At 41.2% G+C, this 26,840-nt stretch overlaps 1 long non-coding RNA gene across 1 annotated transcript in view; it reads left to right on the top strand.

Moving 5' to 3' along the window:
- Nucleotides 1-13,147: 13,147 nt before the first annotated feature.
- Nucleotides 13,148-26,840, top strand: part of LOC108445307 — a 62,153-nt gene continuing 48,460 nt past the window's right edge. Inside the window, exon 1 of the long non-coding RNA XR_001860128.1 lies at nucleotides 13,148-13,227. This is a non-coding gene — a long non-coding RNA (uncharacterized LOC108445307). The remainder of the gene's footprint in view (nucleotides 13,228-26,840) is intronic.

Genomic DNA, 26,840 nt, shown 5'->3' with positions numbered 1-26,840 from the left:
ATTAATGTTTCTTTGTCTTCATGTTTGAAAGTGGAACCTTTTAAAGAAATGAGTCCTCACCAAGAAGAAGAGAAATGTTTTTCTTAACTGCATAGCAACAAGCTATATCTGCAATTATTTATATCAAGTATGAAATTCCCTCAGTGCTTCATTTATTCAAAGCTATATTTTTACTCAGTTTTGTTTTCACAGATGGCTAAGCTAAGATGCTGTCTTGGGCTTAAATATCTACACAAACTTTGGCAGTCCCCACCAACAAACAAAAATAGATGAAAAAAAAGCAAAGCAGAAAAATTGCAGTTAAACTTGCAAAGCCCTCCAAAGAGCACAGCAATATTTTTAACTAATTTAAAGCTGTGATTATCTACTGAGGAATTTAATGTAATTGTGTCATTGCAACGTAGTATTAAAACTGCCTCTATGGGAACCACTGGTTGTCAAATGAAAATTATGAGTGGAATTTTTTTATTTCCTTTTTATAATTCCTTCACAAAATTTGATTCCAGCACTTGTTTTGAGTGCTTTGCTCAAGGAAAGTTTATTACTATTCAGGAAAAGCAAGTTGAGTACTTGAACCAAAATGTAGACACTCAGCCAGCACTGAGATTCAATTCCAATGTTTTTTCTCATCTTCTTTCAGGGTGAAAAGGTGTGGTTTGCTTTGGTGGTGGTTTTGTTTAGTCTTTTGCCTAGTTCCAAAAAGCAGTGTCTATGGGGATGTGCTGCCCTCCCACGGGAGTGCTGAGTGTGGGGACGTGTTCCCACGTCCGTCTTCACCAGGAAATGACTGCTTTCATAGCCAGCCCAAATTAGAAGCCACTAATTTCTCACTGCATTTGCCCTTTACTATGATTACTTCAAAATGCACACTGTTGTTTGCCAGTAATGCATAAACAGGACAGGTTTGCCCCACCCCAGGGACCCACAGAGATTTCAGACCAGTAGTACAGGGGTATGGTCATTACTGTCTCTATAGATCACTTAAATATTGAGGAGGTGTGTTTCATCAGATGAGAGGTTCCTTCCTCATCTGGTCCTGTCACCAACCTTCATTTTTAATGCAACATATTTGAGCCCTGGAAAAAATTCTTCTATTTCCAACATTGAGATGAACAAGCAGAGTCTCCTGAAGTATGTACCAAGTGTGAGTGTGACAGACACTTCCTGTGGTGTGTGGGTCACTTTGACTTTGCTGCCTAAAGGGACCGAAAAACCTGCTTTTCCCCTGTCTCAGTTTCCTGAGCTATAATACTGGTTTAGGGATCCTTGGAAATGTGCCAGAGGTGGGAAGATGAATTCTGTGGACCAGGCAGTAGAAAATTACTGAAATTGCAGTAGAATTCAAAGCCATGTTCACCATTTAAAATAAAACATTGGGGATGCTTTAACTTGCATGAAGGTCTCACAAATGAGTTTCCATCTTGTCTAACACCACCTCTGTGCCAGTGCTGTAGCACTCATCAGTCAGCACAAGAGTGCCTGCCACAATCAGAAACAATTAGTCAGTCTATTGCAGCTCCAAACACAGTGAATAATGAATACTTTTCACCAGCTTCTGCCACTTTATGTTTTCATATCAACCAGTCAATCAGACTGTATAAAACAGCATGTGTCTATTCATTAGGAGGAGAAAAAGTTGATTGGTACCAGAAGATGACTGCAGAGTGATTTAATTGTAGCCCTTTGGCACATCTGTGTTAGATATATTAGGGACTTAGACACTCCACATTGACAGCAACAATGGGAGTTATATTGGAATAATACGGTTTTTAAAGCTGTACTTACACACACACACAAGAAACAAAATCCAAACCAACCTTTTTGATCTCTGTGATTAAGTATTCCAGGTAATTTCACATCATCAGTTAGTCTTTCTTCTAAATCAGACTGAAAGCTGTTGACTCCCCTCTGCAGCACAAGCTAGCTGATCTATAAATAAGGAATACGTTCTTACAAAGAGAGTGTTCCTATTGATTGGTGAGATGTATTGTCACCATTTCATTACACTTGATCATTACACGCTCCTCTCCTGCCAGAATTTTTTATTCATTGTGAAGTTAGAGACTTGCAAAGTTTGCAAAGACATCCCTACCTGGTCCGTGGCTGGAGGGATGTTGTCTCCTGCCAGAAGGAAGGTGCACCTGAGGGAAATTACTGTCAGTGAGCCTTCATTTTACTGTTAAAGTCTGTCATCTGAGAGACACCCTGAATTTTCTCTAACTGGGTTTCTCAGAGTATTTTCACCATTCCTGTCTTCTGGAAAGTGTGAAAGGATAGCCATAAGAGGAGAGTTTTCTGGAAAGATAAATTATGGACTGCAGATTCTTAAGGATCTGAACAGTCACGTATTCAAACAGAGAAAAGAAAGGCAAATACTGCTGAGCAAGAATGATTCATGATCTTCTTAATGGCATTTTAGCTATTCAAATCCCAGAGACAGCCCACCTGGAAAGCAGCTGCAGAGTGGCTGATCTGCAAAGGGCAGAAGCTCAGGGCTCTGCTCTGGTGGTACCTCAGCATAGAGCAGTGCAGCTCTGGTACCCTGCAGCTCAGCCTTCAGCCAGCATTGCTTCTTGCCAGGCAGCTTCAGCATGGTCCCTAAATTTGGCTGTTTCCATACTGCTCCTTTCACCAGCCTCTGCACCTTACTGAAGGCCTCTGAATCCCTAGGGTCTCTGCTGAAACCCAGCACTCCTGAAAGATGGGGGCATCTCAGTTGTCATTTTAAGAAGAAACCCCATGCTCCTCTAATGCCAAAAGTCAAACAAAGATAATATAGTACTTACTGTATTTTAAAAACATAAATTTATAATCCAATATCAGGATTATTGAAACTTCCTGATGAGTGTCCACATTTTCCTTTATTAGCAAATAAGTGCAAAGCAGGACTAAATTAGGATGCTGGAAACACTCAGCAAAGGACAGGAGATTTGTCCAGCTACTCTCTTCCTAAGAACCAGGGGCAGCCCTGGTCCCAGAGCAGAGGGCAGCTCCTTCCACACACCTGCCCAGGTGCTGCATCAAGAACCCTGCCCCATCCTTGCTGTGGGTCAGGTGCTCACATACTGCAGCATTGCTGATGTTTTCCTCTATGAGCAGAGGGCTTGGGGAGCATAAATCCTGCGGGAGTATGAAGTGCTACAACCCTAAGAGCAAGAGCACAGGTACAGCGTGACCAAGACTGCCCTGGGAAGCCAAGTGGCTGCTTGCCACCACCAGAACAGGCCATGGTGTCTGGCTGTCTGTGAGCATTGAGCCATCTGTGTTAAGGAGCCAGCAAGCTTTCAAATCCTGTCCTAACAGTCCCAAAAGTATCATTATGGGAAGAGCATGGCTGAGTCTCTTTTATTGTTTCTGTTTCAAATGTATTCCGCACTAAAACATTTTTGTGGGGCTGGAAATTCTTTTCAGAACCTGCTAATTATTTTTACAATCCGCAGTCTGCTCTTACGTTCCTAATTGTGACTATTAATCCTCTCTCATCTCCATGTCCTAGATGTGTGCAAGGCAATAAGGCATATCATGCTCAGCAGCACCCTGCCTCTTGACTCATTTGTCAAAAGGATTATTGTACACTCGGTGCTGAATGTGAGGAATTAGCTGCATAAACCTGGCCATTAAAAAGAATGTCTGTGTATTACCTGTGCTGGGCATTGGTATGTAGACAGTAATTCCCTCCTCAAATATGCAAAGGTATCTTGCTAGTTTCGGGTAGATTCATACATGCTGCAAACAATTTGGAAGTGATTTGAATGCAATTTCTCCTTTGTGTCAAGTCAAATGGTGTTATAATCATAATTAACAAGGACTGGACTTGACTTCAGTCTCTTGACTTGTATTTGATTTCCCAAGGAAATTTTAAGATCCATTTTAAAACATGATAAGTACAAAACATGCTCTGTTGTTTCCAAAATGTGATCAGGTAGCTACCTGCAAACTTTAACACCAAAGGTCTGACAGATATTTATAATTACCACTTGTCGACACAGCCAAGACAAGGCAGCAGCCCTGCTGCTGTGTTCAAAGGCAGGGAAGAGAAGTCAGGCCAGAGTAGTATCTGTTTCCCTTCAGCTGTGTAGGAATGATATGCTTTCCAGCTCTCTCTTCTAGAAGAGAAATTCCTCTTTCCTATCTAATGAATATTGTCTATCCAGGCATCTCTGGACAGCTTTCAGTGAGGGTTGTTTGATGGTGAAATCCATTAGTCTCTGCCTTATCCGAATGGCAGCTGGCACTGCCCCTACCCTTGCTGCCAGAGGCAGCAGCCAAATATTTTCTGCTAGCAAAGTATGAAAAAGTCTGCTTGAGCATTCATCTGTACTAAAATTTGGCCCATTATTTTCATGGACAGCCTTCAAGCTGCACAAAGGTCTGTTTGTTTCTTGGCTTATGGTTATTCATCAAACGCATTCTACAAGGCAACCACTGGGAGAAAAATGACAGAGAGACACTTTACTGGTTATGTCCTGTTAGTCCCAGCTGTATCATGGCCAGGCACAGCCAGGGCCTGTGTGCCTCATTGTTGGTGTGTGGTTGGGGTTCAGAGCTTCATCTTCTCAAGTAGCACCACAACCTTGCTCCAGGCTCTTGCACAAATCCAACATCACCTCCCAATGCTGGCATTTAGCCCCTGAGGCTCACTGAGATGTGCAGGTCAGACTTCTCACTCATCTCTTCATCACCAGTGGCCTGGTTTTCCCTGGATTTTCCCTTGGACAGTGTGACCTTTCATTTCTCCTGCCAAGTTACAGCCTCCTCTGGCAGACAGTGAGGATTCACCCACCCCTGTGCCCTGTGCATGTAGCCTGCTGCTAATCCCATGCTCAGGGCAAGCCCAGTTCTTGTTTCAGGTTGGGATGCTTCAGGGGTCAGTCTGTTCAACTCATTGTTTCCCAGTGGTCCTTTCTGCCTGTGCGGGTTCAGGGAACAATCCCACCAGGTAAGGACTCCTGCAAGAGGATGTACAGAGCCCCATGCACCAGTTCTCTTGAAATGCCACAATGTTTGTACCACTTGAAGTGGTTTGTATTGCTGTGGTACTCTCATGGTTCAACTCAGTTGCACCAGGGCAAAATCTCTTCCCAGACTTTGTAGGTGTTTTAATTGTGAAAGGACAAAACCCTTCCCTTCTCCTTTATCTGGGACAAGCTTTCACAGATGATTACGCTTATCATGCTAAAGCCTGAAGATCCATCAGTCTGAAGATTAGTATATGTCTCCAGGTAATTGGGGTGACATGTTCTAAAGGGAAATGCTTAATTAGAGGAAGATTTCTGCAGGAGACCAGAACACAACCACTTCCTGCAGTAAATCAGCTCTTGCAAGAGGAGCTTGTGTTTTCCCCATCACTTGCTGACACACAGGAGGCCACCCGGACAGAGGCTGTCATTGTTCTGGCTGACAAAGATGACTCAACTGGAACCTGGAATCCAGGCTGGCTTTGCAGAACTGCTTCTCTGCTCTACATCTGCTTTCCTGTCTCACCCAAGCCATTTAGCTGCTTGCTTTCTATTTCAAAAGGTGGCGTTTATTCTAATTCTTTGTTCGAATTCACTCCATTAAGCCTCCACTTTCAATCATCAGCTGCTGAAGCACTTGGCTGCGCTGCTAAGCAAGCCTCTGCATCTGGCTCATGCTGGAACAGGCTATGCCCTTATTTATCACTTTGCTGACACTGGACTGATAAAACTTATCTTCTCCCTAGGCTGGTGCAGGGGAGGGGCCTGTAAAACTGTAAAACAAAATGAAATTTTTAGTGTGTAAAGATAGTGCTGTTCCAAGAAAAAAGAATTGAGGTGGCTTTTGCCTGGTGTGGTGTGTGGCCTCAGCCTGGGGCCAGCACACAAGGGCTTCTGGGGAAAAACTGCTGAAGTGTGTCAGGAACAGTGCGTTATGCTCTCTCCTATTCATTTATTTTTCATTCCGAAGTTTTCAGCAAGTGTGCCAAGAAAGCTAGAGCAGAAGAGCACTTATCTGTGTGGGAAATGGGAAATGCATTTCTGGAGTAAGGGGAAAGAAAAGTGCCTTCTGCAAGAAATTGTAACAAGTTAAATATGAAACAGACAAAATCCAGTAAAAGTTAGACAAAAAAAAAAATCGTTTAATGCTTGCCCCACCCACCAAAAGAAAAAAAAAAAGGGAAAAACTGCTTAACACAGGTGAGCCAGATACAGACTCATTTGTGAATTGACTCCGTAAAGTGATGCTTCCTTGGAAAACAGGCAAAGCCCAAACAAGAAAATGCATGCACCTATGGGCAAGTCACTGCTGCTGGTTTGCAGGGAGGAGGAAAACCAGGAGCAAACGATGAGTATGTGAATGACGAGGACTGGCAGGCTATAAAGGAGAGGCCCACAGCCCAGTGAGAGCTGATAGAGGAGAAGATAGAGATTTTGTGCTGGAAATGTAGGCTGGAATGGCTCTCCCTTCTCCCTGACTGAAGGTCTCTTCCTTTTCCTGTGAGTTTTGTATTTATAGCTTAGTAGTAGCCTAAAGCTTAAGTGTTTAGAAGATTAACTTTTCTCTGACTGTTTTTTCCTGGGTTTGGATGTTCTTCTCATGTTCATGAACCAACTAAGTTACTGTGTTAGTCTTTCTTCCTTTAGAAAAGAATTAAAACTCCCCAAAACTCTTTTAAGTGTTGTTTATCAAGGGCAGTAGTGCTTTCTATCTTCATTTAAGACTTTCTGGGCTCAAAGCTTTAGGCATCCTCTGTATCCAAAGAGCAGAAGAATCTCTAAAGTGGGAAGGTACAAGAGTTTTAATTTTCTTGAAATATTTAAATTAGATTGGTGTCCTACAAAATCATTATGTAGATTGTCTCAATTATTGTCTTAGAGAAGTTGTAAAATTTAAGGGTAATCTCAGCTTTTCCTCCACTGAAGGAAAAAGTTCTCTGTGTGGACAGAATTCAGAAATCCTTCTGAAAGCAAGACTTCAGCAAGAGTCCTGAGATAGTATTTGAGTGCAGAGAGAGACTTCTCTGTCTTCCCTAAGTTTTAATAGCTGAATTCAGTGAAATCTGAAAGTTGAAGCTTTACAGGCACATATTTAGGCTACATAAAATGAAACATCTTAGTCTGATCTAGTCAAGGGTTTCACAGCTTTTTGTTTAACATACAGCTGCATGGGCTATTAGAAGTGGAAACATATGGAGTCATAATTGAAGAAAAATCCTTTTTTCAGTGATAGGTTTGAAGATTTTTGGTCTCTGCTTAATATGTAAAGGCCCAAGTGGTGCATCTGTTCAGAAACGGAAACAAAAAACTGCAGACAGAGGCCATGTTATAACTGATTTTCTCATTATTATTTTTTTAAGTGTCATACACAAATCAAAACAGGAGCAGCATTACATTGTTTTTTTTCCTGTTCACATTTTTACTGTTTTTGCTGCGGCAGGGGGGGACTCAGGAAGCAGCCATATTAAAATTTTATATGGCTTCTAGGAGAGCTAGGAATTTGTTCCCTCTCTCGTCAGAGAGGAAGAAATGTTGTAGCTTTGCAACTGGTTAAATTGATCAGATAAAATATTAAGCATGAATAACGTGAGATTTTCAAACCTTTCCTGATTGGCCGTTGGTTATCTCAGGTTCTTCACTGTAGGCTAAGTATTAAAGAAGAATAAGAAATATTTCATTGATCATTGATACTAGCAATTTCTGAAACAACGTTGAGATTTCCCCATCCTAGTCTTGGCTAGACATAGACTGGTAGACAGATCACACCTCCCAACTTATGTGATAGAATAAAGTTGCAGGGGAAAGTTTTGGAGTAATTGTGCAAATCAGAAGAAAACCCAACATGTTACTTCCTGAAACTGCACTAGTTTTCCCTCTTTTTAGGGGTGGGAAAAAGGTTTTAATAATACCAATGTGTTCAAGAAACTGCTATTTATATGTTTTTCAAATATAACAGAGTAATGTCTCTTTTGGGAGAGGGAATTATGCTTGTCAAAGTCAACTTTTTTCTCCTTGCTTTATTTTTAAGTTTTATGTAGATTATGTCTGAACTGTGTTTTGAAATATTCTATACCAAAATCTCTTTTCCAAACTTTTTTCCCCTTTTCTGGCCTCTGCTGTAGAAGTATAAAAATAAATCAAAAGCCAGAATTTGTGGTACTTAGACTGTAATAAGCTTCATTCTTTTCCTCTGTCTCTGTCTTACACTTGCTGCGAAAGTGTTGCTGAGTGATCTAAGTTGTAGGACACTTTCTGTAAGATAAGAGCAAGAGAAGAATTGAAATTGTGAGATAAGAGCTAGATGTTTTGCCAAGTACATTTTCCCTGTGGAATGGAATAATTTAGCAAATGAGGACCTTTGGGATGGCCATGCAGAGTTCAGAAAAGCAACCTCACTTCCCATTGCACCATGCCTGCAATGTGGATGGGATTTGTGTTGAGTCTCAAATTATTCTACTGAGTATATTTTTTTCCTTTCTCAAAAGCAACATGACATTTTTAAAATATCTTTTTGTGTCTCTTAAAAGCAATCTTGGATAGCTTGTGAAATTTGTGTTTAAATGCAGTAAGTTTCTGAGTGCATATGGGTAGGTTAGGATGAAGCAAATGGGAAGCAATTTAATTTGTCATTTCAGTTCATGCTGTGGAAAAGCTAGATGTTTATTCCAGGTGATGTGAAAGTGAGGAGTAACAGTGAAGCCAACAGAACAAAAAATATTTTCCACTCTTTGAAGCCTGTTGCCACACCAAGTTCGAATATCCATCTTGTAATGATGCTTCATACTTTGAAATATGACAAAGTCTATAGCCATTGGTTGTGATTTCTGACAGTGAAAAGCTAAAAGATTGACACTGGGGGGGGGGGGGGAGGGGGTTTTTTTAAGCCAAAAAATTTCAAGCCAAAAATCACTTGTATCCTTGGAAAAGCTAGCAATGGTTTCAGCAGCAGCACTGGAAAAGTGGATTTGACAACTCTTTTATAATTAGTAAAAAACTAAAAAGATGACAAGAGAAGTCCCTATGCTTTTTGGAACAGTTATGGGAGGATGCTATGTAGTTTTGCCATATGGTTTCTTCTGCCTTTCCAAAAAGAGAAAAAAAAAAAAATAGACTGATTCCCAGAACAAGGTACCATTGCAAAGATTTTAAGTGACTTGTCTAAAAATGTACAACATGCAACTTACAGCTTGATAAATCAACAGTCTCACAGGCACATCTAAACTCCATTATACTGAAATGGAGTTGGGAATGAAAGTGAATCATAGTAGCACCTTTGAGTCAGAAAAATATAAATGACTGTTGCAGGATTAACTTTTTTTATAAAGTAAATTAAGTTAACAATAGTTTATTCTCTTCTCTTAATGCTGTTAAGACTCTTAGAAGCTTTTTCTTCTGAAGAAACCCAATGTTTAGTTTTATTAAAGGGGACTTCAAATTCTGTATTCTATCAGTAGGGATATTAGTTTTTGTAATGTTTTGCCAATTGTTTCATTATGTATTTATACAAGTCACATATTTTAATTTCTGAACATCCTTTATCTGTTGCTGCATGGGAGAATTTATCTGAAGCTGGGAGGATACAAAGATTTAGCTTTTTGTAATGAAGAAAAATACGTGTAATTCCTTTCAAAGAAAATAAAGCAGTACTAGGAGGTAATTTTTTTCAGGGAATCAGTATGTGGAAGTAATGGTTTTTGTGTTCCCTCTTTGTCCTGCAAATAGAGCACTTATGTGACTTGGTGCAAAGCGAGTCCTGTAGTGCTGTGATTATGTGCAGCTAAAGGGGTTTTTGCCTGACACGATGTTGCTGTTCTTAATCCAGTGAGGTCTGAGAGACACAAAAATCCCTGACTCCCTTCAGTCTGAGTCAAATTGGTGAAATCATCTTGATTAGATGATCTAATGGGTGTCAGCACAAGTGGCAGGGACTGTCACTGTTGCAGGTCTGGAGAAGGTGGGTGCTGCTGTAGGGAAGCAGGGGCTCAGGCACACAATCATCCATCAACCCACACTCAAGCAGGGCAGCCATAAGTACACAAACATTCTGTATATTTTTTCTCTGGCTTTTTGTTCCTTTCTGCACTGAACTTGCCCTGCTGCTTTGCTGCTTTCCAAGCAAAAAGTGCTGCAGCTGATATTTCAGTGCTACCATACCTGAGGTACCAGATAGGATGCCTTTCTCTGCTATGTGATGCTTGTTTATGACTATTCAAACTTGAATTCCTCCAAGCATTCAGCAGCAGCTGGGCAAGGGCTGCTCTGAATGCCAGAAAGCTCCTGTGTCTAGATTAGAAAGTAATGCACTGGCTGTCTATGATATATTGACCTGCATTAAAGAAATCAGCAATCTCACAGATGCAGCTTTCATCTCCAGTGTCCAGTCGGTGTGGCAGCAGATCAGGTGCCCAGTAGATGATGTTATGTCATTAATTCAAAATGCTTGATGGTGCAGAGATAAGTAGCTGTGCTCTCATTTGCTTGTGGTGCAAAATTGAAGCAGTGCATTGGTTTTGTAATGTAGAAGAACATTTGGTAGATGTGGGTTCAGAGCCACCCGCAGGTGTGCTTCGAACAGTCCTGCTCTGGCATTTCCACCTTGTATTGTGTTCACAGCACCACTTCCACTCTGGGAATTTACATCCCATTTCAAACCTGCCTTAGCACAGATTTGTGTCTGACATTCCAGGAAGTGACAGAGTGGGGCAGGAAGTGTAAGGGTCTTCCTAGATCCCATCAGCTCTTTCCAAGCAATGATTTTTCCCCAGAAATAGAGTCAGTATTGGAAATTCCTCAGTGCAGTTCAGGCTCTAATAACATCCCTTGCTAGGCTGTGCTTGCCTTCACTAAAGTTTTGTCTTCTGTGCTGGAGAACTTAAAGGCAATTATGTTATATAGAAACAACAAAGATCGTATTTCATAGAGCAGAGGCAGAAAACTCCTACAAAAAAATCAGGCATTTAAAATCACATTAAGAAAGACTCCACCAGTCTTTGCTTAGCATCGCTTCTGTCAATGTGTCTATCACTGAACCACGCACAAAATGGGCATCCTTCATCTTTTATGTCTTTCAGTGATGTCATTAGCATTTTAATCATTTGCCATGTTCTCTGTTCAGTCTTAATTTGGTCATTAATGTGCTGTTGGAAGTAAAGCTTTGGAATAAACCCTTTTCCATCTTTTAATTTTTTACTGTGTTTGTATTCAGCAGAGAGTTGGGAACAGAAGGCAGCCCTGTGTTTTTCTTGCTGCCCCTCAGGTATCCACTGTTGCCCTTGACACAAGAAACTTGCTCGTGCTCTGACTTAAAAATGGGATGTCAGCATGTTCAGAGGGACGCACAAGGACATGGGCATTTGTTCCCCTGGCACCGGGAATGACCACTTTCCTTGCTGCGGAGTTTTAGCAGGCACACATCTGAGCAGGGAGGGCAGAGAGGAGAGACCCTGCTGCACACCAGCTGCTAGGATGCTTTGGGATGCAGCACAGAACCCAGTGCTGCTTTCTGCTCTGCCTTTTAAATCCAAACTTCCCATAGGTACAGGGATCATCTAACTTGGAAAAAGAATGGACTGTTCCCATAAAAGCAATGATGCATGTGGCTACCCCTGGTAACTCCTCAGGGTGGCTGTAGGATCAAGATTTCTGCTTGGCCAGCTGGGATCATCTCTGCTAGTTTAAGCTGTTATACAAAACACATACCTGCCACCTGGAAAGGGCCAGGGAATCACCAGCCTTATTAACAGTTGTTGCAGAGAGAAAACCACAGAGGCTCGGTCTCCACAAACAGTGTGGGAGCTTTTTGCAGTTACTGCAACAAACATCACCAACTGCTGCCTCGCTTGCACAGCAGATGGGTTACCCTTTGATAAAATAATCTGGTTTCCAGCTGAGTGTGAAATCCCAGCAACTAGGAAGGGCACAAGTGCCCCAAAGTGAAGTAGAGATTGAAGGACTGGTGAGGATGAGTCTTCTGAAGAGAGGTACCCAAAAATTCCTACTAAAATGAAACAATTGATGAAAGCAAGATGGCAGGTGAAAGCCCTAAAACTAATTTGCAAGCAGATGAAAATGGGTGACTGATGTCTGAGGTTGGCACTCAGGAGAACTGGAAGAAGAATGTCAAGGAAATTATTTCAAGTTGTATAATGTAAGTCCTAGAAGAGATACAGGTGATTGTTGGAGGGGGTGCAAAGATAACATACAGAAATTACAGTGATTGCTTTTATGTGTCAGCCAATTCATGCCTCTCTTTTTTTTAATTAAAGTAGATGAAAAGCTAATCTATGGAAAATTATCTGCATTGAGAAAGTGAGCAAGGGAAACAATATCTTCATGAATCTGAGAGAAATGGGGAAGCCCATTAGCTTGTCTCTATGACATTGTTAAGCCTTTTTCTATTACATTTCTTTGTGTAATAGCTGTTCTTTTTGAACACAATGGCATTTTTCATCTAATCTGATGATGATTCAAAAGCATTTATGCATCCTACTTATAATATGAACCACTGCTCTTTCACCACAGGGTTCACATTTAAGATCAGACTGCTGTGATTTTCTCTGCTGCTCTGGTCAAAGGTCATTTACTTTAGAAAATGGAGAGGGCAGTTGCCAAAAGGTAATCTCCTTTCATTTTACCTGGCAGTTGCCTGTCAAGTTCAAATGATGGCATTAAAAAACCACTATTACAGCTTGTCTGTAGTCTAGCTTAAAAAGAAAAAGGTATGTGGCTGAGACACAATGCAACAGTTTCTCAGTAAATTTGAATCTCAGCTTTTCCAGGATGTTTGCTTTGCTAATATGGTCTTGAAGAGCAGGTCTGATTGAATGCTTACTTCAAATGCAGTGTCCAGTTTGTAACTCCATGTCATGATTATGCAACTTATGATGTGTTGGTTCACATTATGGCATAATAATGCTCATAGCAATTATACTTTCTTTTTTGCTTTTTCTCCCTCACACCCACAAATTCTTGATATCATTTCAGAACACAACTATTTTTTCCAAGTTCATCTCACTCTGAGTAGTGGAGCTGTGATTAAAAAAACTCAAAACATCAGCCCATCAAGTCAAGCATCATATAAATTCACCAGAGCTTAGATCCACTAGTTCAGAGAAGAACAACGTTTCAAGCCATCTTAAAAATTTTCATACATTACATTCAAATACATGTGAACTTTCTATTTCTCTTTAGGCAAAATGGAGAAGTCAAGCTCATCATCGGTGGCTACAAGCTGTAGATGAAAGTGCTGCAAGTGAAAATTTGTTTAAAGGTCAGATCACTTTCTGAAAGGCAAAATACCTAAGTAGTCTCATGTTCAATGCCTCAACCTGTTTTCTTCTGCACAACAGCATCCAGACCACAGGCAGTGCTGTTACATTTCAGAGTCTCTGTATGTCATGTATTTGTTTTACAAGAACACCACTGCTGGGGAAGGAAAATGTGACCTCTCTTCCAAAAAAACTGTCCTTAAAGAAGTCTGCAAATAGAGAGTGACATCAGTATCGCACACATGGCAGAAAAGGATCGAACGCTCCCACTTTGCCATCAAGCATTTCCAAATGTCCTCTCTGCTATCTTTGTTCAGCGTATTTTAAGAAAAGCCTGGGAGCATTAAACTGAGCTTAGTGAAAAAGGGCCAACATATGGCCCTCTCTGTGTGGTGCCTGCTCAGAGAGCCACATAAAAGCGGTGCAGAGGAGAGGCAGCGTTCGCTGATTTCCCTGCATGGATGTGGGGAGCACAGCAGGTGACGTAATTAGAAGGGACAAAAGGCATCCAGGGGCCTCTCTGCCTTGGGGCAATAAATACTGGAGATGCCGAACCTCCCTTTGGGAAGCTGAATAGCAAGTTCAAAAGTGGGTAGAAATTTCTATCTACTGACTAGCATTTGAGCTTAAGCAGATGGTAACTGGAAGCTTGGCTCTGTGTTGTTTCATACTAAGTTTAGCTGCAAAAGCACATGATACTCTATCCCAAGGCCTTGCATTTCTCTAGATTGCAGGACTAAGCAGGACAGTTGGCTTTTGGCTTGCAAACAGAAAATTACTGCTTAGCAGTTAAAAGCCAGCATTAGACCAGCACTAAAAATCCATAGCTTATTATTCTGACAGATTTTCTTGTTGCTTTCTAAAGAATCTTTCCAGTTGCTTTTTACTCTATGAAGATTTAAAAATCATGACAGTAATATACCAATGTCAGTAATAAATGCACATATACATGAAAAATGGTTTAAAGGTGGTCTTTAATGAATATGAAGAACTACTAAACTGCTTTTGCCTGTATGAACCTTGGGGGATGTGGTACCTTATGTTCAGTGTCTCTGCTTATGAAGTGAAAAATTTTGCCTAATTATGGACATTTCTAGGAAAACTGGTTTACCCCCAAGAAGTGGGACATGAAAGACCCTTTCACTTTACCAAATGTGTGCTTATTTTTCCAGGTGGTTGTGGAGACTCTAACAAACACAACTCTTACCCTATTTTGCATGGTAACAAACATCTATAAATACTCTCTTCTCCTGCTTATTCCTGGAGAAGCTGAGTTTAGGCTTTTTCTGCATCTGAAAAAGAAGCTAAATGTATCCACTGGCCTTCTGTCACCCTTGTTCTCTCATGTGTTTCAACTTTCAGAGAGTGCAGGGTGACTGCAGATGAATTGTTTTCCATGAGAGCATTTTCTAAAGCCTTTGTGATCACCTGATTTAAGGAAAACAGGTATAGTTCAGAAACGTGGCTTCTAGCCCCACATTTGCACTTAGGGAATAAACAAAGGAGAAACCTTTGAGATGCATTATGGTTTGGTTTCTTTTTTTTCCCCTCTGCTGGGAAGTCTCTAGTATGGCTTTGCTGATGCTCCTCCCATGTGACTGGAAATGATTGTTTTATGAACAAATACAGAATAAAACGACCTTGATATACCTGGGTAGAAATAAAAGAAGCTATCTGAATGTAAAATATTTATATTCATCAGGAAACTATCTGGCACTGTGTATATAAGTTATTTACCAAAAGTGGGTAGTTAGAAACAGGCTCTGGAGGTTTGGGGAAGACCAAAGAAAATTCCTGACAAGTTCTTGAAGTAAAATTTTGATAACCACTATTTTAATTTAAGTTTAAAAGTAGAAACACAAAGACCCCTCTGAAACAGGATTTCAACTTTGATTTTTAGCCCTGATAAAAATCAAAGAAATTTTTGAATAAAGAGATTCAAGTTCCAGCTGATTTTATTAATCATTTAGCTCAATCTTTCAAAACAAAGATCATCACTTTGATACAAACAGAATTTGACAAAGTCACCAAAAAGTGATTAGCAGACTTTAATTTAATCGAGTTGCTCTTAATTGACAATTCACTGCAAGTGTTGCACATTTATTTTGGCAATCCACACAGCATTCCTCTTCATTGTCTTTGGCCATCATGCAAATTAAATGATTTAATACTCTAAAGAATCTGTGGGGCACTTTTTTGTTTGGTTTTATTTGAGTTGAGTAGTGAACTGGAGCTGAGTACTGGAAGGGTTGGGAAACCCTAATGTCCTAAGACTTGAGCAGATACATTTTAGAAGAGCATTTTCCAGTAAGTGTTGCATGTGCTCCAGGGGTGGGTCTTTCTGTGGTGTCACCTTCAGAGGAAACAGGCAGTTCCTGGAGTTTTCCATGGCTTTCCCTTCTCCCTTTCCATACTGTATGCTCTATACTCTATTTAAAGTAGCATTTCCTGTGGGGGAAAATTTGAAAGCAGTCACCATCAGTCAGTGAAATATTTTCTTTTTATCAATATCCATTTTTGAACTAAAATTTATATCTGAAGAAAAAGTAATTTATCCTGGTTTTTGCATTCTGTATTTCTTCAGGGTCTGAAATGAAAGTCAATGTATTATTTTTATTGCAGTTGAGACACAATAACAGAAATCAAGGCCAGAAAAACAACCTGTGAAGTTGCATGTATACCTCTAGTAGATGCTCTCCAGCAATTGGAGTCTTGAGAATCTTCCTTTTAATTAAATGTTTGTTTGGCTGGAGGAGAGATGCTTCCAGTCTGGTGGTCTGGGGGAATAGGAGCTTTGTGCCAGCCTGGTTAACTCATCCACTGGGATTCCCTAAAATGGTCCCAAAAATGTTTAGTGTGCGTGGCATGTGGGGCTGTGTGTGAGACCAAGCAGAGGGGAGTATGCTGGAGGTGAGAGCCTCCATCCCTCTCTGTGTCTGGAAGGAGCAATCAAGGACTGCGAGAGTCCTGGAGGGCTTTCCCCCTCCGGGATGGGCCAGGCACAATTGTGGTGCTGCTGACACCCACAGAGGTGATCTGGCTGTCACACCAGGGCACTGCAGTGCTGGGCAGGGCTAGCTTTGTAGGCAGGAGCACTTTACTTCATGTCTGCTTTTGGATCAAGACAGCTCTTTTGAAGGAAATTATGGGATCACTCCCTCTTGCCGCAGTCAGGGATGCACAGGTCAGCTTTTTGGGGGAGCTGACCTGGGAGGCCTCCTCCAGGAGGGGTCCTGAAGCCCTCGCATCTCTGAAGAGCATTCATCCACATCCAAGGTCCAGGTAAGCCCCAGCAGAAATGCACAACCTAAACATAAATCCCAGGCCCATGAGCTATTTGCCTCTGTAAACCCTTTGCTTCTGCACTACAGCATTTGTAAGGGTAGATACACCTGTATCTCTTCAGGACAGAAAAAATGGTCATTGCCAGCATATTGTTTGTTGCCTGGCAATTATCTGCATAGTTCTGTGATGAAAGACTACATTTCCAGCATTGATTCCTTTTATGACCTTGCCAGAAAGCATTTATCCCACTTTAAATTCTGGCTATCAGCTGTACATTGTAATAGTCTTGTAGAACATTGTATTATTTTTTGTAAGCCATTGGTAAACAGACCTGAGTTCATTACTCTGTGTATCTAAGCAGGTATTTTAGCCTGTTTAAATGGCTATTGAAATTGCCTTTTTACATCAGAATATTTACATAGGTGTTGCTGGCAGTTGTTGCGATTCAAAGATGTTTTTTCCTAAAAGTGCAATCAGCAAACAAAATTAGAAAAACTTGACACCATAATAAATCAGAGCAACAACAAAATTGTAAAAATCATTTGTAATGACATATTTTGTTGCTGTTCTTGTTTGCTAGATTAGATTTCTGTTAAAGGTAATTGAAGAAAAAATTGTTCTGGTTAGAGGGATAAAATACATTAAAGTTAAATGAGCTTCTTGAGTTCTGCTTAGGCTTTAAGACATCATATCAGGGAATGAAAACACACTGAAGAAGCAGGATAGTTATTTTGTGTGGTTGACCATGGAACAGTTGTGGTCCCACCTTTCTGTCACACCCCAGGCAAAGTCCCTTGGGGAATGGCTGTGGCATTTGGGCAGAGAGCATAGGATCCATTTGCTGCTCTCCATCTGAATTCCAGACCTCCCTGTTTTTCTTGCTCGGTTATCTGGTACCTGAGGAGCAGGTAGAAGCTGCAGGCTGCAGATAGGAGCATCCTGGATCTGGGGATCTGCCCTTGGCTTCTGGGGCCTGGTGTGGGATTCTGCTGGGACTCAAAGTTCAGGCTTTCATTTTATAGATTTTTCTTTAAAGGAACATGAAGCTGAACAGCCTTTCTTCTGGGCAGCATTTCCATGCCTCTTTCAAACACTAAATAAATACAAATAGGTGGAAAAATAATTTATCAGAAAACAATTATTGAGCAACTACAAAGACCAGTAATTTTCAAATGGGAAACTCTGAGCCTACAAAATTCACTTTCTCCACTGGTTTCAAAACACAGTACTTTAAAAAATATGATTAATAGTTTCTCCTGGCTGAATTTGGAAGTGTATCAGGGTTTGACACTGCCTAAAAGCTAGGCACCCACGAAGAACTATTCACTCATTTTCCTCTGCTATAGCTGAGCAGAGGAGGGGAAAACAAACGAAGGCTTCATGAGTTGAGCTAAGGATTAGGGGAAAAACACTCAAAGGCAAAACAGGTCCAAATTTAAACAGCATAAAGAAAATTTATTATTAACAGAATTGAAAGTAAAAGGGGTAATGAGAACTAAAAGAAACCTTTAGAACATTCATTTTCTTTCCAGCCCCTCCCTCTTTCCTACTGACCGTGCAAGGAGAAAAAGCATAGGTTTTGGTCAGTCTTTCACTTTCTAAAAATCTTTCTCCAGTACACTTAGGGAAAGGAGTTTCCTTCTTCTGCTGTGCCGTGGGGTCCTTCCCATGGGAGACAGTTTTCTGTGAATTTTCTAGTGTGATCTTAATTTTCACGAATAGCAGTCCCACCCAACTGCTGTGAGTCTCTCCCATGAACAGTGCAGTCTTCCCAGAACTGCACATCATGGGTTGCTTAGTTCATGGGGTATAGTTTTTAAGGACAAGCTGCTCTAGTTTGGAAGCAAGGGCTCTCTTTCTCTCTTTCTGGAAGCAAGGGTCCTCTCTCTGTTTGAGTTTTTTCACTAGATTACAGCTTTTCATCATCCCCTTGCTCCAGCATGAGCACTTTTTCTCACGGACTGCAAGTGGATCTCTGTGTTCCCCCATGCACTTTATGGATTATAGGGAAACAATTTGTTGTATTATAGTCCTCACCATGGCTCGCAGAGAGATTTCGGTTTCAATGCTTGGGGCACCTCCTCCCTCTCCTTTTCACTGGCCTCGGTGCCACCATGTTGGTTCTCTTCATGTGTCCTCACTTTTCCTTTTTCTCTGACTCGGAAGAAAATTGTTGTCCATAGGTATTATTGTTTTCAAGTTCTATAAATTGAAAAGTTCTTACAGAGTTTTGCAGTGCTGAAAAGGTTGATCTCGTCTGTGCTCCATGTCAGGGAATTGTTCACCATGCTTTTGTCACTGGCCACATGGCCCCGGCCGTGGGGCCACTCCCAGCCTCAGGAGGGTGCCAGCCCCCCCCGACCCCTTGGAAGAAAAAAAGAGAATGCCTGCATTTGTTTCCATTTGTAAATATGTCATCACAGAGGTGTACCAGCTTCTCTAACTGGGCCAGTAACTTGCCCATCATCAGAGTCTTCAGCAATTGACTCTGCTGGACATAATAGAAACTTCCAGGAGCTTCTCCCAAAGCCACCTCTGTGGCTTCTCCCTCCCCCACCAAAAACCAGGCTGTGTTAAACCAACACAAAGTGACATATATTTTGTTTTATTAATTTTTTAATTATTTCATGTTCTGCTATTAAATATACCCCACTGCCCCTGTTTTTGGGGAGTTTTTTAACTTCTTTTCACTTCTGTCTGTCCTTCCTCAGTCCCTTTTCTCCCCAGAAAAGTTCAATCATCGAGGTTGAGAGTCTGGGGATTGTGGGAGTTTTTTACGGAAAAATAAAAAGAACAATCAAAACCCAGTCTTGGATGGCAGTTCCCTCTGCAACTGGTATGGGGGGAGAAGCAATAAAAGCATCTTTACACATCTACAGAAAAGCACTTAGAATTTTTTCTTTCTTTTTTATTGTTTACTAAATCAAAGCAAATGCATCTGAGGCTTATAGTGATGATAGCAAAAATTACAAAGACCTTTCATATGCAAAAAGACATTTTTGTGTGACTGAAGATTCAAAATGCATTATGCCAATCTTGTATTCAAAGACCAGCTTCACAGGGTTTAAGTTCTATTATATGTTTTTCTGGAGGCTTTTTGTTTCTTGGGTATTTCTCTTTTCTCCTTCATTTCATGAGGTTTGTATTATTAGTACTTTGTAACATTTTCACGGGGTCTTTCCTTTGAACCCTGCACATGAAATGGATGAAGAATCTGGGTTTTGCTTTATGAATCAGCCTCTCTAATATGTCTTCTGGCTCTGGAAATATCCCTAGAATTCAGAAGGCTATCAAACAAATCTTCATCAGCACTTTAGTGCTGGCTGCATGCTGCAGCACACAGCTTTGATACTTGAAAGATCTTTGTATTTCACTCTTATGCATCTTGAAGGGATCTGTTATCTTAGTGTCAGGGGATTTGGAACAGGAGGGTGGAACACTCCCAAGAACTAAAACCACAAAATGCTTTTATGATTGAATACCATGTTTTTAATGACAATTGTCAGCCTCTCCTGGTTCAAGGTTGCTCTGTTTTGCTATTGTTGTGAGGGACATTATCTGTCTGTAGTGATCCATCAGCTGCTCAAGACTTTCAGAAAAATAACTGCTGTCAGGTTTCCTGGACTTATATCCATTAATTAACTCATCCCAAAAAGTCTTTGACCCATCTCCTGGCTGTGCTGTGGGTATATGCCTGCCTGTTAATTATACTGGGCAGTTTCTACAGTCTGGGGTGCAATCTTGGGGCCCATGACTTCTGTGGCATCACAATTTCCAGTTTTGCTTCCCATTTTTCTGCCTTGGTGCCCCATTTTCATTTTTATTGAATTAAATGGCATTTATTGCTTCCTTGCAACTGTGAAAAATCCTCTCTCCTACCAACATGGCAATGACAATTGGAATTAGGTGGGAACTGAGAAGTAAGAATATATGGAATGAAGAAGGCATCAATACGCATGAAATTCTTGCAGCATAATAAGCAAAATACTTAGTTATGCCATAAATGTCCAAAAATGTCTGTTCAGACCCCTGCTCTCTCTCCTTGTGCCTTCTCCTGCAGTAGCTGGGTAAGGCTTTGGGAGGTCCATCTCTTGCAAGTCCAGGGGTTCTGCTTCCCACTGCGAAACCCAGGCAGGAATGGGCACTGTGGTACCAAAACACACCCCAAAGAGAGTCCCTGCTGCCACCAGTCAGCTCTGCCCTCAGAGGTGGGCAGCACTCCTGAGCAGGACTGTCAGGAGAGATTCCCAGAATGTTCCTGAGGTGCTCCTGCACAAAGCATGGCACCTGCAACTTGCCTCCTCTGCAGTCAGGTTTGCCCCAGCTCAGCCCAGGCACCAACTCAGCGATGTCTCGGGTGCGTGTCCTGTTCTGTGACAGCCTCTGGGACCACCACAGCAAGCAAACCGCAGGAAATTAATGATTTAGTCTCCCAGTCATTTACAGACTCTATTTGGCCTAAGGCAGCCAAGAGTTACTTAGCTCTCAGCTACTGCATATTACCTCGAGCAGAACAGGTTGGCTCGCTCAGAAATAAAAATGCAGTGGGTATAAGCAGCTGGGCGAAGAAATGATGACTGCAGCTACTAACCCGTGCATGTTAGCAAGCATGAGAGCAGCAAATAGCCAGCATGGGGTAAAAGTCATTGATTTTGAAATGAAACTGATTCAGAAGGTTAAGGCCAGATATCCTCTTGGCACTGCCAAAAACAGCAGCTACCAAAATGGAAATCAAGAAAGATGTGTCCCGGGAGCTCTTGAGTTTACAAGTTACAGCTATATTTTAAATTGAGGGCAACGGGGATCAGTCACCTGTTTAGAAGTGTTTGTGCCTTTTAACTACCAGCAGTTTCTGTGCTAAATGAGAAAGATACAATTACAAGAGTTCATGAAGCATTTTTTTTTCTCTGGATGGCATATTTGGATACATACAAATGAGAGGTAGCCTACGGCAGTCAAGCACCTCAGAGTCCTTTTCATAAACAATTCCCAAACTGTCCTGCAAAGCAATATCTATCTACCTTGCTGACAGATTCAGAACAAATTGTGCTATATGGGATTTAATTTTTTTAATAGACTGAAAAAAACTGCACAGCCATGCAGCTGTGCCAGCCACTTGGCTTACTGTAATCAAACATGGTGAAGGAGCTCTGAGTGCATTTCATGTCTATCGCACATCAGTTCTGTAGCAAAGCTGTTGGAAAATGCATTCAGTAGAGCAAAATGGTGGTGCTGCTAATATTGATAATAATACTTAGCACTTCAATTGCATCTCATATTTTCAAAGTGCTGTACAAATGCTAATTAATTAGGCTGTGAAGCTGAATGCCAAATAGAGAAAAGTCTTGTGTCACTGCTTGTAGAAGAAGTTATGTTGATTATCGTACTTTTAGTATTGTCCTTGGGAAAGCACAACTAATCCGAGGAACAATTCAATTGCACACAGTACAGCAGGGACTGGGGAGGGACAACTGCCACAAAAATTCAAGGATGTGCTGATCCCAAAGCTGAGTCTACCCCTTGTGGCTTTAGTGTTTGGGATGAAGGGAGGTGTCTTTTTTGCAGGATTAGGCTTTTACTTAAGTGACAGAAGTGGAGCAATATATTTCCCATTCTGCACAAAATCTGAGTTTGAATTTGTTTGTTTTCTAATTTCCCCGTGAATTACCGCTTTTACAAGCTTTTCATCCTTCCTCAAATGTAAAATGCGTTTTCAATACCCCACTACCAAAAAACCCAAACAACTTTAAAACTTCTTTGAGGGACATCTATGCAGCCACCTCTTATTTTGGCCAACAAATCAAGCCCTTTTTGAAACAAGAGTGAGTGGCCAAGACCGTTGTCAGGCCAGAGGGACGGGGAGGCTCAGCTCACAGCCAGAGGCTGAAGGGCAGGATGGGAGGAGAGGAAGCTGAATCTGCCAAATTCCCTTCTCAGGAGACCTCATGTTGGCTAGAGCAGGAAGGCTGTAGCCAGAGAGCTGGGCCACAGGCTGAAAGATACAGAGGCTTCATCTCCAGCCCTTTTGCAGGGGTTGGTAATACTGTTTGCCAGCTCATATAAAATTACTTTCTGTACACAGCAATACTTGCTAAATGTAATGTGGGTGCTGGTTTTTGTGGCTAGAAGAAGCTGAAGGCAACCCTTCTGTCCTTCAGAAGGTGTGTCCCACTCTGCTTGAAGTCTGAAAGATATCCTGGCAGTGAAGTCACTTCCCTGAGAGCTGAGCTGCTGAAGGCGGTGATAGGGAGGTGCTTTTTCCTCAAAGCAATCACTCAGTTTCAGAGAAAATCAAATGGGGATTACGGTAAAGACCTTGGTGTGTGCACTGGTGGCATTAATTTTCTGTCAAGTGGCATAGAGACATGAGTCATCCCCAAGTGGAGGGTGCGCTGCCCTAGCTCATGGTCCTCTCCTCAGAGTGTCACCCACCGGTGCTGCTGCAGCTCCTCAGACAGTGCTCACCTGTGACCTGCCCGTGTCCTGCCTCAGGGACAGTCCTGTGCTGTCAGGCACTGCCAGAGACGTGGCTTTCAGGGGGAGGCAGTGTGCTGTTACTCCTCCTCAGGAGCAAAGGCATGGGAGAGTCAAACTCTCTTTCTTATTTGTTACTCATTTTATTAATCTCTTCTATACTGACCAACTTTATCGAAAGCTGGTTTGCACATATTTTTCTCAGAAATTTTCTCCTGGAGAATGTGAGAGAATTTGTATCAGTGAGCTCTCTGTTAGCAGGGAGAAAAGAAAATCAGGTCCAGCATCTCCTGGGTGTCAGCAAGTGCTGAAGCATTCCCTGCAGCCCGAACTGCAACTCTGTGTTTCCTTTGCCAGAACTGCCTTCTGATGCAAACAGGCTTTGAGATCATCAATAAATGGCATCAGAGGAAAAATCACCCTGACTTGAGTCAGAAAGCTGCTTCTAAAGATGCTCCACTGGCAATTTGTCTGTATGAAAGAACATCCTGAGATGGTTGCACAGGATGTGTTCTCCCAGTATCCCATACTATGTTATCCTTGTGCACATCCACACCACAGGGAGACTATGCAAAGGAATCAGGCTATTTAGGAAAATTTCTTCACATTTGAAAGGGGCTTTAAAGCTGTCATAATCAATACAGTGATAGAAACAAAGGCGAAATAGTGGTCTTTCATTTTCCTTCTCTCCCAAAGTTAATGAAATATTTGTTATTGCTTTTGAAAGAAACAGGCTTTTATCCTGAAAATGTCTTGAAACTGCTATACCATGTTGCTGTTTGAAAAAGACAGAAATAGGCTACTGTTTTGGAATCAGCAGGTCAGGAATTTTCTTTGCCTGTACTGATTTTTAAATATTTTTTGCAAATTTTCGCTACAATTACTGTGATGAAACAGCAGCTAAATTTTGGTCTTCTCATCAGGCCTTCGTTAAACAATTCGTCTTTGGTTTGATGAAAGCAGTGTGCCTGGCATCCTATTTTCAAATTGCCTCTTGAAATTGTCTTGTTTTCTCTTTAATACAAAGAAATCACTGTTATTATATTTTTGTATGATTAGCATATGACCATCTCCTTTTCTCTATTGAAATAGAAACTCAAGGTGCTTTTATAACTTTGTTGATGGTATGTTGTGATGATCATTTCTCATATAATACTTCTCAAAAAATGTATGCATTAATACACTGAGTTTTCCAGACTCCTTTTGAGAGACAGGAGATTAAGTGGTAAAACTGGTGGAATTAATTGTTGTGAACAGATTATCCAGCCAGTTTATTTCATTTTGTGGTTGGCAAATCATTTTGAAACTGACTGGTTTCTGCATTAGAATACTTTGCTCATATAAAATTCTCTAAAATTACTGGTCCCACAGCTCAGACTGCCAGGAACTTGGTTGTCTCCTGGTTTATACAGACCAATATACAGAGTAGGATTTCCCAGAGAAGTCTCAGGAATTGTTCTTAGCAGATCATTCAACTGTAGCCATGGAAATAGGAGAGCAGTGATGCTCGCAGTCACTGAATTATCTCAGCACGAGTGTCTCCCCAAGCACCAGAATGCTGAGGAACCCACATACCAAATGTTTAAAACTAAAAACCAAGGGACAGATGTAATGGCATGCATTTAGCAGTACTGTTTAATTCCCTTTTTATTTTGAAAATACTACGTTAGCAGTTTTTAAACCCATGGTGTTGGGCACCACAGCCTGTCATAACCCCCCAGACAGCAGTGGGTTGGGAGGATTCACAGTTCCTTTCTGCTCTTCACTGCACTCTGCCAGACAATTCCCTCCATGATGGGAGGCAAAAATGCTCCCAAATCAAAATCTAATTGAAAAGTTATGAAAGGTATTACAGAACTCCCCAACTCTATGGAGGGATGGGTGGTTGAGTACTAATCAATTCAGAATATATTTCTTTTGGGACCAGCACTTACTGGCAAGCAATTATTCTTTATAAGATAGACATCATAATGGATTCTGCTTCCCAAGAACAAAGGCTCGAGTTTTATCTCCAAGAACAGCACAGACCAAAATGGGCATCACATTTTCCCAACGAAGATGGGTATACTTTGATTGTATTAGTGCTGCTGGACCAGTTAGGTGAAGCTGCTCATTTGCAATTAGGATTTCTAGGCAGTAACTCTATTAATGCTCCCAGGCAATAGCTCATGTGCCAGAACCATTTATTTACATGCTTGTAGTGGACAGCCATAAGGTGCCCCTGCCCTCCCAGGAACATCACTCATGGTGGTGCTAGGATCTCCTAACACACTTACCAAGCATTAAAAGTAATCTAATTTTTTATTGCTCAGTGCAGAGTGCAGGAGTCTACATGTAAATAGGACTCAGAGTCAGCTGTGTTTATTTACTTGTTAGCAAAGATCTGGTCTGGTTTAATGAATGAGATGGCATCTATATCTTCATGCTGAATTTGCTACAGGATTTGCTTTTCTGTAGCATTTAGGAAAAGGCAAATTAGTGTGTGTTGTAGCACAGCATATCCTGTTGCTAAAAATATGTACCTTGATTTACATATTCTTCTATGTATGTATACATAAATACAGATCTATCCAGCAGATCCACACATACAGACTTTGCATTTGATATTCTGATTGGAGCTCAATAGATAAGGGATTACCTTTGGGCCCTCTCTTCTCATTCACTCTTCTCTCATGCCTCTCCGCTCCTCTCTGCCCAGTTACAAGTTGGGTTAACTCCTATTTTAGCTGAATTAAATGTGTGTTCCTTACTCAGAATTTTAAACTCTAAATTACCTAAAATTATTTGCAAATCTTTTCTGCACTGAAGCTACATACAAATATCTTTTTTTTCCCTAGATTCAGTTTTGCTCTCACTTATTTGAGGGTATAGCCAGTACATCTGCACTGAAAATGTACAATGGGAAAAGCAAAACCAAAATCTCACTCATACAGTATAAATGAGTTTTATATCTGAAGAAGTAATTATGTAGTGTCATAAGAAAATCAATAATAATTTCCTGATACTTCTTCCAAGTGACATGGGAAGCATCAGACAATCTGAATCTGTTAATGAAGATTAAAACTGAATTAGTGGACATGCCAATGCAATCATGTCAAACAAAAGCTACAGATATGCCAGATTATAATTGCAGACCTTGTTTTGTGCCTTGTTCTCTCATGTGGAAGCAAAAATAACCTTATTCTCCAGTCCCTTTTCAGTCAATTTTATGAATGTTGCATTTTGTTCTTTTTCCCCACTGTACAAGCCAGGTGTTCCTTTTTTCTACAAAACAACGATACATCATTTAAGTGAAGTGCATTTTTTGAAGCTCAGCGAGTTGAGGCTTTCTCCATTTCCCTGGCTGTATCCAATCAGCTACTGGAGGCACTGGCATGTGTCATAAATTTTGCTGCAAATATGGGCCAGCTGAAACATATACCAATTCAGAGATCACATCTCCTCAGCATCCCACTAGGCAGGAAAGGAAATGAAATGTGTTTGCTGTGTTCTGCTGAAGCAAGGGATCGGAGCAGGAGCTGAAAAAAAACCCTGAATTCTTAGCAGGAAAGAAAACCTCTTTCAAAAGAAAACCTTGAGAAAAATTAGCCCCCAGATCACTGCCTGCATTTTTCTGCAAGAGTCTTTTCTCAAGCAGGCTCTGAGTCCAGCCCTGCCTCCTGCTTGCAGTGGTTGACCAAGGCTTTCCTTTCTGTTGCCCCAGCAGTGAAGGACTTGTTTTACCAGCAGTGTCTGGAAAGCAGGTTGAGAATGAAAGAAAGCCATTAGTGATGGAGGAGTGCTGTGATGGGTAAGAGAGTTTCCTCTCCTCTCCACATAGAAGCACTGCCGCATGTATATCCTAGACTCATTCCTG

This window comes from Corvus brachyrhynchos, unplaced genomic scaffold (assembly GCF_000691975.1).
Source record: "Corvus brachyrhynchos isolate BGI_N302 unplaced genomic scaffold, ASM69197v1 scaffold370, whole genome shotgun sequence".
NCBI lineage: Eukaryota > Metazoa > Chordata > Aves > Passeriformes > Corvidae > Corvus > Corvus brachyrhynchos.
The sequence above is the reverse complement of the archived record's forward strand: the minus strand, read 5'-3'. Positions and strand labels throughout refer to the sequence as shown.